Here is a 13,602-nt window from a genome sequence, read left to right as displayed (position 1 = left end):
GAGCTAAACTTCAGCAATCGCCACAAGATGTTCTTCATGGTTTATTTATTTGTTTGTTTTAATTTAATTTAATTTAGTAGGTTTCAGTTCATGGGCAGTTGTTCTGCTGGGTGTGAAATTTTTGTCAATTGTTTTACACAACATGAAACGTAACATGTCCAACAATATTGTGATGGCATTGTAGGTAAGAGAGCTTCATGTAAAATTATGTGAAATAGGTGTAAAAATTATGTAAAATAGGGGTAAAAACACAACTTGCTCTAAATTTCCCCAAATTTTAAATTTTAAAATATGGTAACCTTAAAAGAAACTGGTTGGGTCACTGGCTGAGAAGAAACTGGCTACTAAAGGATGTACTGGATGGAATGGTGAACAGGAGAAGAGTTTGGGGCAGAAGAAGATATCAGATGATAGACGATATTAAGATATATGGATTATATGTGGAGACTAAGATGAAGGCAGAAGATAGGAAAGATTGGAGTTTGTAGTGAAAGACCTGCCCTTGGGCAGAACACTATGAATGAATGCATTTTCAGTGTGTAAAATTAATTCTATGTTTATCATTATTTTTTATGAAAGCTGCTATGTCAAAAGTATTGTTTTCTTTTCTTTATTCATGCAAACATAACTGAAAACGAAATGTGATTATGCCGTGTGAATATTCAAACCTTCCCGCCCTTATACAAGTGTCGTGAAGTTCCGGTCTAATCGTTTCATTTCGTTAACAGTTCGGATCGTAGAAAAAAAAACATTCGGCTTGTATGACGTCGCAAAATGTGGTAAAATACAATGCAGTTAAGCGGGAATGTGATAGTGTTTATAAACAGTGTTTTCTTGTATTTCTTAGTACTTTTAACAAAGACATTTTATAAATTAAATAGAAAGCATTAATTTTTTATATCTCAGTGTTGTAAGATGCTGTAAGTATCGACATTATTGTTGTAATAGCTCGCTGTTTCGAAAATAGGCCTATGCATTGTTACGCAATGTGAACTTCTAAAATTTTGTGTTGAGAATTTTTGGATTTGTAATGTTGTTAGAGAATTCGAACAATATCCTATGTTTTCTTGAGCGAAATATTTAAGTCAAACTCAAACCTTTAGAAAGAGTTACTTTTTGTGCGTCAGTATCGTCAGTTGTGTTGTAGGCCTAAGGTACGGTAATGGCTTGTTATTTCGAAAGGAAACGTGGAGGTTAATAATAATTATTATGTGATTGATATGGACTTTTGAAATATTGTGCTGTGGATTTATATTTATATAGTTTAGGCTAGACAAGGCTCTATTTTATAAAACGGGGCAAATATGTAGTGTTCCCTGTTTGCACATCTAATTACCGCTCAAATTAAGGAAAGCATTTGTTTTTTTTTCTCATGCTAACGAAAGACGAGAAAAACGGAATAGGCCTATGCATCGGACTTATTTTCAACCCGGTAATTATGCTAATATCTGTAGTAAGATTCCCGAGCCATACAACGTGGTCTAAGGCATCATGACTGAATGCACGCTGGTTCGAATCCCCATGGGGGAAGAAATTTTCTTATGCGATTTCGGTTAATGTATGGGACTCAGCATCATGAGGAGCTACGATAGGTAGCAAAATCCGGTTACGATAACTAGTTATAATGACTGGGGAGGGGAGATCATCGTACTGACCACACTATAATCACAGTTTAGTACAGGGCCGGGCATGAGAGCGGCTCCATTTAATCGGCCAGAGCTGTTCTCGCTCCGCAAGGCACTTCAATTCCAAGCCAGAGCAGAACGCTCACTCAGTGGCGGACTCGCATTGCAGCTACCTTCCCTGTATTAATATAACAAGAGCCACGGTTGTTCTAGTCATTCAGTCTGTCAGTACGTAATAGTTAAGAAGGATATTACATCAGTCCATTGTATAACACTCTTATTAATTTAATGAAATAAATTTTGCTCTATGCACACACACATCATTAGGCTTATTTACATAACCCAAACGCACATACTGCAATCTCCTCACCACGGTTCTACGAGACAGGCGTATGGCTTCCACTGCCCCTACTTGCTGTGGACAGAGTTCATCTACCAATATAATTAAACATCGCTTGATGAAGTTACTTCCGTTGAATGTTTTCAATTCCTTTGCAATTTCGTGGCAAATTTTGTAGCTAATTCTCATAGCCGATTCACTAAGTGCATTATTGTCATATTGTTAATATATAATATAATATAATATAATATATGATATGATATATGATATGATGTGATATGATATGATATGATATGATATGATATGATATGATATGACCATAAATTAATACAACTTAAAGAAAATATTTCTCGGGTACATTATATTAGAGTATTTATTCGATATTTCTATTGCATTATAAGTTATTATTATACATTTAGTAATATATAATTTTGAATTATACAAATATTATGATATATCATAGTACAGTATATTACAGTTCATGATATATAATATGATATATCATGAACTGTAATATACTATAATATGATATATCATAATACTTGTATAATTTAAAATTATATATTACTAAATATATAATAACCTATAATGCAATGTATACTCTAATATAAGGTACCTGAGAAACATTTTCTTTAAGTTGTATTAATTTATGGCGTTCATTACCAACATATTTGTCATATTCAGTAGCATGTTGTAAAGAATAATGTCGTTGGATATTGAACTTCTTAATCAGTTGGAGTGTTTTATGCCAAATTAAACATTTTGCTAATCCACTGCTCTCTACCAAAAAGAACTCCTCCTCCCATGATACATTAAACGCATTGGGAATAGCGGGACGGTTTAGTGTATGAGCGGAAGCTCCGTCTTCAAAGTACGCCATCATACTGCAGAGTCACCACTGCACCGACACTGAATGACGTACAGTATGCATACTTCAGAGCGCTCGCAAGATACGCTCTTAAAGTACACAGCGCTCATTTCTCAGAATCACGTAATGTGGCCAGCCCTGGTTTAGTATATACAGTCACGAAGCTCAATACATAGTAAATAAGCATTCATAGATAGTTGCTAACCACTAGGATCGCTACTATCGCCGCATCACAGAGAATGCGAAATAGTAGCTGCACAGCCTATTGTTTCTAGTACCCTCAACAACTCAAATTTCGTGACTGTATATACTAGACTGTGCTATAACTCCGTTCTGGTAAGATGATTGTTCACCTCTCTGGAAGCATGTGGTCGTGAGGCTAGCAGTCAGCTGGTCGGCGCTGGCTCTCAATGGGCTGTTATGTTACGGATTTATTTATTTTATTTTTCTGTATTAAGCATTTTTCCGAAAACCATATGATTCGGGCAGATACTACAAAGTTCCGAACGGTTATATCTTAACTATGCTGAGGACAAAACCAAAACTGACTGTCGAAGTGATGTCTTTCCAAAAATACGCTATACTTCAGAATACCGCGTAAGTACTTATGTACAAAGACTGCAAATTAAAAATAATTAAAACACATGTTTTTTATTGATGCATAAGGGTAGATAAATAAATAAGTACATAAAAAATATGTCCTCTGTACGAAAAATAAATAATTCAATAAAGCAATAATGACATATGTACGAGTACTTACGCCAAGAGCGCCCGCAGGTTTCAATCTCAGTGGTAGCAAAATGGTTAGAAAATTAGAGGAAACGGATGGACGAGGAGAGGGTAAATTGAACATGAAAAATAGCCAGTTCTGAAATCTAAATTACCTTGCGCACGGATTCATAGTTTAAAGCACTCGCTTTTGTTGAAATGTTTACCGAGGGTTTGAGAAAACATGTATCGAGCACGTAGAGAAAAATAAAAAAAAAAAAAAACGTAAAAAATGAAAATCTTAGTGGTAGCAAAATGGTTAGAAAATTAGAGGAAACGGATGGACGAGGAGAGGGTAAATTGAACATGAAAAATAGCCAGTTCTGAAATCTAAATTACCTTGCGCACGGATTCATAGTTTAAAGCACTCGCTTTTGTTGAAATGTTTACCGAGGGTTTGAGAAAACATGTATCGAGCACGTAGAGAAAAATAAAAAAAAAACCGTAAAAAATGAAAATCTTAGTGGTAGCAATTGCATTTTAAAACATGATGTGAAAATTTGTTGAATTCAGATAAGTTGAAAGGTATAAACTTATTTAATTTTTTATGCATACTTGAAACCAAAGTCATGTCTCTAAACATTTTCAAATATCTAAGTGTGCAAGTGTACCTAAATGGTTGCAATATACACTCTAAAAATATAGTTGGATTTTAGAAGATAATCTGCTATGTACATCATATGTTTGAATGCTTACAACAGCTGATGAGAGTTATAGCCTACATTATTTCAGACCTTGATATTGCCTGAATTTGAAAATACATTTCAAGCAGCGAAAATCACAGGACAGCTTTTAAAAATCCTTTAGGAAAAAAGTTGAAGAAATATGTGTTCATTTTTATTACAAGTGCATGTGTGGTGTGAAGTTTGTGTTTTGGGAAACATTTTTTTCAAATACATATTAACGGATAGTAACAACATTGCATGATTCAAGAAACGCAAGATAATGACGTTTGCGGCACAATTCTTCTGTCGACAGCCTGCAACTCTGGTGAGCAAGCTAATTAATCTGAGTTTTTGGAACAGCTATAGTGATCCATGGTAAGGTATAATTAAGCCGTTTTAACATAGTCAGTCTACTGTAAAATACTAATTTGTATTGTATTATTGGTTCAGGGAAAATACATTTTTTACGAAAACACTAAGCTTAGTCTTTTATTCACTAATTTATGGGACTACCGTGGATCACTCATAGCTTAGCCTAGTCTTTTTATAAACATTATATTTTAAGTGCATAGTTTCTCTCTATTTAAGAATTAGTTTTCAAAGTCTTTAATTACATTTCCGGCATCTCGTTTTATTTGCTTATTTTTAAGTTTTGTAAGGTTCAGTATTCTCATTAATTTGTTGTTAAGTCTTCTGCTGTTCAAGATGACGTTTTATTATATCATTTCAATAATTTATTTAGCAAAATATTCTTAGAAGTTATCGCTGACTTCTGTGATTAAAATATTTATATACATATGCACTATACAACATCCGAGCATTCCGAGAGCTGTGTGCTAGCGTGCTTGCTGGCGGAATACGAAGTTCAGGGTTCGAATACTGTTGAGAAAACGGCTTTTGTGCGAGATCGTATTTGCTTGCTTTCCGCACAAAACCCATACGTGGTAAGTGTGAAATACCACATTCAGTATTCCCAACGTAACACACATAACAATTTCCCTCTTCTTACCGCTTAAGCGCCACATTCATTTTACTGCTTTAGGCTTTTAACATATTATTTTTAGAGACGTTTAACATAGTAATAATTATAAATTGGAAACTTACCACTGCAATTTCACCTAAATTGCAATGTTAATTATTGTTTTTAAATATTTGCAAAAATTAAGTAAAGTCTACTACTCCACGAAACTTATTGCATTCCTGATACAAGTAACATTAAGGAAGCCGTGAAAAAATCAACGAGATTCCAGATGCCGATGTTATTACTGCAATATGTTATATAAATAATATTGTTAAAATATTAAAATGAAAAATAAATCATTACATAACCTTACCGTTTGTTTTAAGTTCGCATTTATAGACTGGGGGGGGGGGGGAAAGACAGACGTATATCACGGCCTGCTGGAGTATAGTAAACACAGAAAACATTTTATAGCAACAATGTTGAAGACAGATATTTTGGTATTCCAAAGTTGCCGTCATTAAACAGAAACCAAGATGGAGATTTCATTGCAACTAATTAGAAATTCGTCTTTCAGGTATGTAATAAACGATCTTCGCACAAAATAATGTACGATACACGAGCGGTATGTTTGTTTTCATGTTCTCGGAAATTAAAAAAGCTCAACTACGTTTCGCTTTTTCAATCTTTTCCTCGAACATCAAAACGTCAACATACCGCTCTTGTAACGCATATTACTATTGTTTTTAATTAATTGTTCAGGTTATTTTTCGTTTACCATAATTCAATTTTACAGCACGATTTATAAATATGCATCTACTATTAAGTATAAGCCAATTTTCATCGTACCTTTTCAAATATTTTTTTGGGTTACGACAATAATAGAAGTAAAATGAATTTCAATAACGTCCAAAGAGATCTCGTGTTTACCACTGCTTTGGAGTTCTGAACACGCGCAGTGCTTTGAGTCTGGAACTTAAAATATTCAGGCGGGTCAATTTTTTTCTGGAACTATACATCACAATCATTCGTAACATCATAAAAACTGAATTGTTTCTAAACTCGTAAATTGTATAATATTGGCAGCTGAGTGGCGCTGTTTATATGTGACACGGAATTACTAATGCTTAAAACAACCTTCTAATTGCTTTTGTTAATTTCAGTCGTTCCTAGAAGTATTATGCATTCATGCTGCACTGCAGACAAAGGAAGCAGCACGATGTCACTGAATTAAACACGCCTTTTATGCACGAATTCAGCAATACACCGTGTTTTAATGCATGCTGGGTAAAGTAAATGTTAGTGTCACGGTTGAGATCCAAGGACAGAACATGCGAAGTGGGAGGTTCCTTCAGAGCTAGCGTGTATTTCAAAGAACGAGTAAAGAAGTAGATACTATACTAATACTGAATTGGAACAACTTACTTATTGGCTCTTTAGCCCTTAACAGACCTTCGAGTCCACACCTGTGGAGTAACGGTTAGCACGTCTAGCCGCGAAACTAGGTGGCCCGGGTTCGATTCCCGGTCGGGGCAAGTTACCTGGTTGAGGTTTTTTCCGGGGGTTTCCCTCAACCCAATATGAGCAAATGCTGGGTAACTTTCGGTGCTGGACCCCGGACTCATTTCACCGGCATTATCACCTTCATCTCATTCAGACGCTAAATAAACTAGATGTTGATAAAGCGTCGTAAAATAACCTACTAAAGAAAAAAAAAACAGACCTTCGACCTGTCACGCAGACGGTCGTCCTGATTCGAGTCCCTGTGGTCTGGAATTTTTCTTGTGAAAAATCTAAAGTGTCGCTTGTTGTGGACAAAGTCGCAGTTGAGGTTCTTCCGTTTTCTTATTCCGTCATAATTTCACAGTAGGCCTATCCCGAACGCCGGTTGACACGGAGTGGGCTGGCCTAGGGGCGAGTGGGGTTGCCTGCTCGAAACCTGGGTACACAGCGAACCTTAGTGTAGTCAGTCGATGTGGCTTGGGAATACGTCTAGCTTGAGGGTTAGCACAATAGATCTACGATTTATTGCCTCAATTTCGGGCTTGCTCCGATGTAGAGTTCGCTGCGGGCCGCCATTGAATTTGGATTCCACGGTATGTAGTCATTCGTTGCTGGTGGTAGTGCTATGCATTGTAGTTTTTAATTTGTTATTTAACGACGCTGTATCAACTAGTAGGTTATTTAACGTCGATGAGATTGGTGACAGCGAGATGGTAGGCTATTTGGCGAGATGAGGCCGAGGATTCGCCATAGATTACCTGGCATTCACCTTACGGTTGGAGAAAACCTCGTAAAAAATCAAACTAGGTAATCAGCCCAAGCGGGGATCGAACCCGCGTCCGAGCGCAACTTCAGACCGACAGCGCCTTAACCGACTGAGCCACGCCGGTAGCTGCTATGCTATGCACTGTAGGCAGTCCACTAAGATCATGGTAACTCGTAGGACTGGAGCTGAGGGATCGTGGTGAAGTCTACGCGTAAAGATGACGCTGTTACTGCTTTAGAAACAGTGAAACATTTTGTAATACATCACGATGTTTATTTTTTTATTTTATTGGGTTATTTTACGACGCTGTATCAACATCTAGGTTATTTAGCGTCTGAATGAAATGAAGGTGATAATGCCAGTGAAATGAGTCCGGGGTCCAGCACCGAAAGTTACCCAGCATTTGCTCATATTGGGTTGAGGGAAAACCCCGGAAAAAACCTCAACCAGGTAACTTGCCCCGACCGGGATTCGAACCCGGGCCACCTGGTTTCGCGGCCAGACGCGCTGACCGTTACTCCACAGGTGTGGACATCACGATGTTACTGAACAAATTATGCAACAGTTATCACAATTTGAGGGCATAGCCTATTTATGCCTTAGGAGCAAGCAGTCCAAAATAACTGAGCTTTATGTTGTAAAATAATCACATTTTATTAAATAAATACCACACGGTAAGAACAAGATAAGTTAATTGCTTAAATTTATCTGGATTGGAGTTTGAAATGAAATCTATCAAACCAGCTTTGGCTCTAAATAGCTAATATTTCGTTCTAATAATCTTACCTTTTTCAAGAATATATGTTATAAATTTGAGTACTGTATTCATTCATAGTGTTCTGCCCAAGGACAGGTCTTTCACTGCAAACCCAGCATTCTCCAGTCTTTCCTATTTTCTGCCTTCCTATTTGTCTCCACATGTGATCCAGATATCTTAATGTCGTCTATCATCTGATATCTTCTTCTGCCACAAACTCTTCTCCCGTTCACCATTCCTTCCAGTGCATCTTTCAGTAGGCAGTTTCTTCTCAACCAGTGACCCAACCAATTCCTTTTCCTCTTCCTGATCAGTTTCAGCATCATTCTTTCTTCATGCACTCTTTCCAACACAGCTTCGTTTCTTACTCTGTCCGTTTCACACGCTCCATTCTTCTCCATATCCACATTTCAAATACTTCTATTCGCTTCTCTTCACTTCGTCGTTTTGTCCATGTTTCTGCCCCATACAATGTCTCACTCCACACATAGCACTTTACTAGTCTCTTCCTTAGTTCTTTCTCCAGAGGTCCGCAGAAGATGCTCCTTTTTCTATTCAAAGCTTCCTTTGTCATTGCTATCCTCCTTTTGACTTCCTGGCAGCAGCTCATGTTACTGCTTATAATACACCCCAAGTATTTGAAGCTTCCACTTGTTTTTTTATTTATTTTATTTTATTGGGTTATTTTACGACGCTGTATCAACATCTAGGTTATTTAGTGTCTGAATGAAATGAAGGTGATAATGCCGGTGAAATGAGTCCGGGTCCAGCACCGAAAGTTACCCAGCATTTGCTCGTATTGGGTTGAGGGGAAAACCCCGGAAAAAACCTCAACCAGGTAACTTGCCCCGACCGGGATTCGAACCCGGGCCACCTGGTTTCGCGGTCAGACGCGCTGACCGTTACTCCACAGGTGTGGACTCCACTTGTTCTACTGCCTCATTTAGAATTCGCAAGTTTACCTTCTTTCCATGGTCTTAATCTTGTCGGCATTTATCTTCATTCGATACTGCTCACAGCTATCATTTAGCTCCAGAAGCATATCAATACTGTAGTATAGACTCAGATCTAGAAATGCTTAATAATTATAGAGTGTCAGTTGGAAGACCTGAGGAGAAAATACCTTTGGGGAGGCCAAGGCGTAGATGGGAGGATACTATTAAAATAGATTTGAGGGAGGTGGGATATGATGGTAGGGACAGAATTAATCTTGCTCAGGATAGGGACCGATGGTGGGCTTGTGTGAGAGCGGCAATGAACCTTTGGGTTCTCTGAAAGCTATTTGTAAGTAAGTAAGTATTACAGACTCAGAGATGACTTAACTATGAAGTTCTAAAATTTCCTTGCGAAAATTTTACTAAATTAACTTAATTCGTTCTCTCCCTAATTTTCAAATGCTATTTCAGATGTTATTAAATGTCATTTCAGGTAGGCCTAATACTTTTTTTTTCACTTACGCGTTTTTTTTCCAAACGCTTATAAAAAACGTAAAATAAAAATTTAACTACTTAACCAAAACTCTTCACTTATATTAATTATTTAATCGCTGATGCATAAAATGAAGTTTAACTGTATTACCAATTTTAAGGTATTTTTTAAATGTCAGTGGTTGTTATACTCCATACATAGCATTTCTTCTATCTTGCATCTCGACAAAGGAGAGACTATTCATATAGTTATGATTCTTCCCGGACAGATGGCTGGTCTGTCGCAATTACTGAATGGAATAGAGTTTATGTGGTAAAGAAGGGTTATGGGATTGAAAAATGGAAGTGGTTCGTGGTTCTATATAATAGGTGTTATCCAAACATTCGTCTGAAGAAATCACGAAAAATCCGTCAGCTCCTGAGCTCGAACCTCAAACTTACCCAACACAAGGAAGCCGTGGCAACAAATATTCTCAGTAAGTCACCACCACCGCCACCACCACCACCATCCTATCTTTCTTATTTCAAATGGAACATTCTGTATATTAGTGCATATTTTTGCTTCTCTGTAAATTCTGAATCCAAAGATGTGTAACATATCCAGATTTGAAGTGGTAGTCTTTTGTTTAATTCAACAAACTCTAATACTCTTTGCTATGGAAGATTGTGGTTGGAAACAAAAAAAAGTTTGTTTATATGTCTGACGTTGTTCTGGATAAATAAATTGTTATACAATTATTATTTAGCTATTAAAATCATTGGTGAAAATGAAACGTTATTGTTATACTCGTTCTGAACAGATCGATATGTTGTTATATGATTAATGCACAAGTAATGCACGCGCAGCTTATGTTTTGTATGCTGAAAGCCACTCTGATCGCCATCACCCAGTCGAACAGAAATTTCGTACGGTTGATAATAATGAAAGACAAAATTTCGTTATTTCTGAAGAAACAGAAACGGATATTTTGGCGTATACGGAGGTAAATCCTGCTGCATCAACAAGAGAAATTGTTGCGTTTTCAGGTAATCTTCCCAAGCGGGATTCGAAACCACGCCCGAGCGAAGCATACGATCACGAGTGAAGCTACTCCTAAGCTAAGTCGCAACGCGTCGGCGCGGTGCTTGTTATACAGGGTGTTCGAAAAGTTCCGGATCATGGGACTAATTACAGTATGTGTACTCTATGTGCCCCAAAATGCTGCACCACATATCTGTAGGCGAAATCGCATACTGTTTATAACATGGATCACTAAAACAGGTGAAATGTCGCGACACTCATCCTCTATCCTTTGACGTAAGTATGTCATGACTCCAATCTTGACGCTGTAGACAGAAAGCAAAGTCCAGAGGATATGAAAAAGATTGCTAAATCAACTAATGCTCCGGCATATGCAGTAACTCTCGCTCCTCTTTCTACTATAGGCTACTTCTTGCCAATAAAAGGGCTAATGAAGGCGGTAATAATCAGAAACTTATATTACTTATTCTAGTCGACGAGCGTGGAGCCCATTCGACGGGACCTTTGGGATCATTTCATCAGAATAAGTTACAGTCAAGCCATACATAAAACGTACACAACGTGCAATCAGTATATTTCCAAACTACTTATACTTGTATTTATTGCTCCGTTAAACATACATGCACGTGTCACTGAAGATCAGGTATATCTCCCTGTAAAGCTGACTTGAACAATTTCAAGGGAAAAATTGTTCCAGAGCCGTGTATCGAATCCAGGACCTTCGGCTAAGCGCGCCAACGCTCTACCGACTGAGCTACCCAGGAACTGTACCATACCCCGGCTCAATTATTCCACATACATCCACATACCTCAAGTGGGTTGACAGAACATTAGAGTCCAGCATTGAGTGCACACTTACTGTGTGACTGAAATTTGTGGTTTTTTTTGTTAACGAACAGTAAACGTGTATTATACGCAGTCAATGACATTCACGCAATTACAGGAATCCTATGAATCTCCTGGCACTTTTTTTTTCTCGAGAACTACAAGCAAGGGAATAAAATGCCAAAGAAGTGTTTGTTTTTCCCCAATGAATCATAGGCCTATGTTTAAGTGCATAAGGTGTCGCTCCATCTTGTACACAGACACATTAATGACACCTGCATCCTGGAAGCACATTTCGTTTGCTATCACTTCACGCCTTAGATGTATACGTAGAATTAATTATTATTTTATATGGCTGATTGATTTCCATTACCTCATCTTGTTTTGAAGCGATACATCATATAGGCCTACTTCTTTTGACCTTTCTTTGGACCAACACTAAACTCTTTGACATGGCGGGTTGTGTAGTCAGCACGATGTAGGACCACCGGGAAGACGTCACAAAACAATAGACAAACATAGTCTGTGAAATGGAAATAGATGTCCGTCCTCTCATTTTGGCACGAATTTACGACACGAGTTATATTCTCTTTGGAACACAACCTTGCCACCGGCGTAGCTCAGTCAGCAGAGGCGCATGTCTACTGATCTAGGCCTGCGCTCTCGCTTGGGTTCGATTCTCGCTTGCTTTAAATACCAAGTTGGTTTTTTTCAAGGTTTTCCCCAACCGTAAGGCGAATGTCAGGTAATTATCCCAATCCTCAGCTTCATCTCGTCCAATACCATCTCGCTATCATCAGTAACATCGACGCTAAATAATCTAGTTACAGCGACATTAAATAACAAACTAAAAAAATAACAGACACAGGCGATCTACTTTAACAATCGTAATTTTCATCGAATTTTTACATAGTATGACTAAGTTATGTAATTAGAATAAATTGGCGAATGGTCAAATTAGTGTATATTTTTTTGCGAAGAGTTGTCTACTAGGACATATATGTATAGTATATTTAACATATAAAAATACTTTATATACTCATATGAATATATATTTTTTATATTTTAGGATTACTTCAAATCTTATTGAATGTAATGAAGATAATTTATAAATTACATTATTTATCCTATCACGATAATTCTTTTTTCAGGTACTTTATTTTTGTTATTTTAAGACTTTTTATCTAGCTCGGTTTAGGGTTTAGTTCATTGATAACATTTTTGCTGTTTATATAATTATATACCGGTACATATAGTAGAGTTAGTATTTTTACTTTTCGTTGCGAATTTGTCCAAGTCCAGATTGACAATATAAAAGAGGACGACTTCTTGCTTATCGTTAAAGAGATATTCATTGCTAGTGACAAAACCATTCTTTGCTCGTGAATGAACTACTGAAGGTAGGTCCTATTAGGCAAGTATGCAATTTGAATGATATCTCAGGAAAATAAACTGTAATTAGTAGACTTCGTGGAATTGCCACGAGAATCGTAAGGTTTACTACGCTCGCGGTATAGACTGTATGAGAATGGGACGTGCAACGGATGAATTATGCCTCTGATCTAAACACTGAGCAGTATACTGCGGTTACAATAAAACCTGTATCCTGCAGTCAAGAAATATAATGAATGATCACTGAAGTAGGAAATGTCTAAACATGTAAATACACAACTATTTTATAGTGAGGTATATTAACTCTTAAAATTTAATGTAATATACTCACATCATCCTTGAATATGTGCATTGCAGATAAGAGTTACGTACATTTTGAGCGACTGCAAAGTAACCTCCTCCAATGGTCACGTAAACAGTTTTTATTTTGGGAAAATTACGTTCAACATCACACGATGTAATATGTACATATTTGAAGAACGGAAAGTCGCTACTTTTAGTACACCAACTTCAGATGTCTTGTCGTGACCTTATGGTACATCATTTATAATACGAAGTTGTGAATAGGCAGAATTTTTAGCAATAATGTTTCTCAACTTACATTTCACTTTTTCCGAAATTAGTGATATTTTGGATAACGATTTGTGATACTTTATCCACTATATTAAGGGCTTTTGAGAGTTG

This window comes from Periplaneta americana, chromosome 12 (assembly GCF_040183065.1).
Source record: "Periplaneta americana isolate PAMFEO1 chromosome 12, P.americana_PAMFEO1_priV1, whole genome shotgun sequence".
NCBI classification, from domain to species: Eukaryota; Metazoa; Arthropoda; class Insecta; order Blattodea; family Blattidae; genus Periplaneta; species Periplaneta americana.
Note: the sequence above shows the minus strand (reverse complement) of the source record.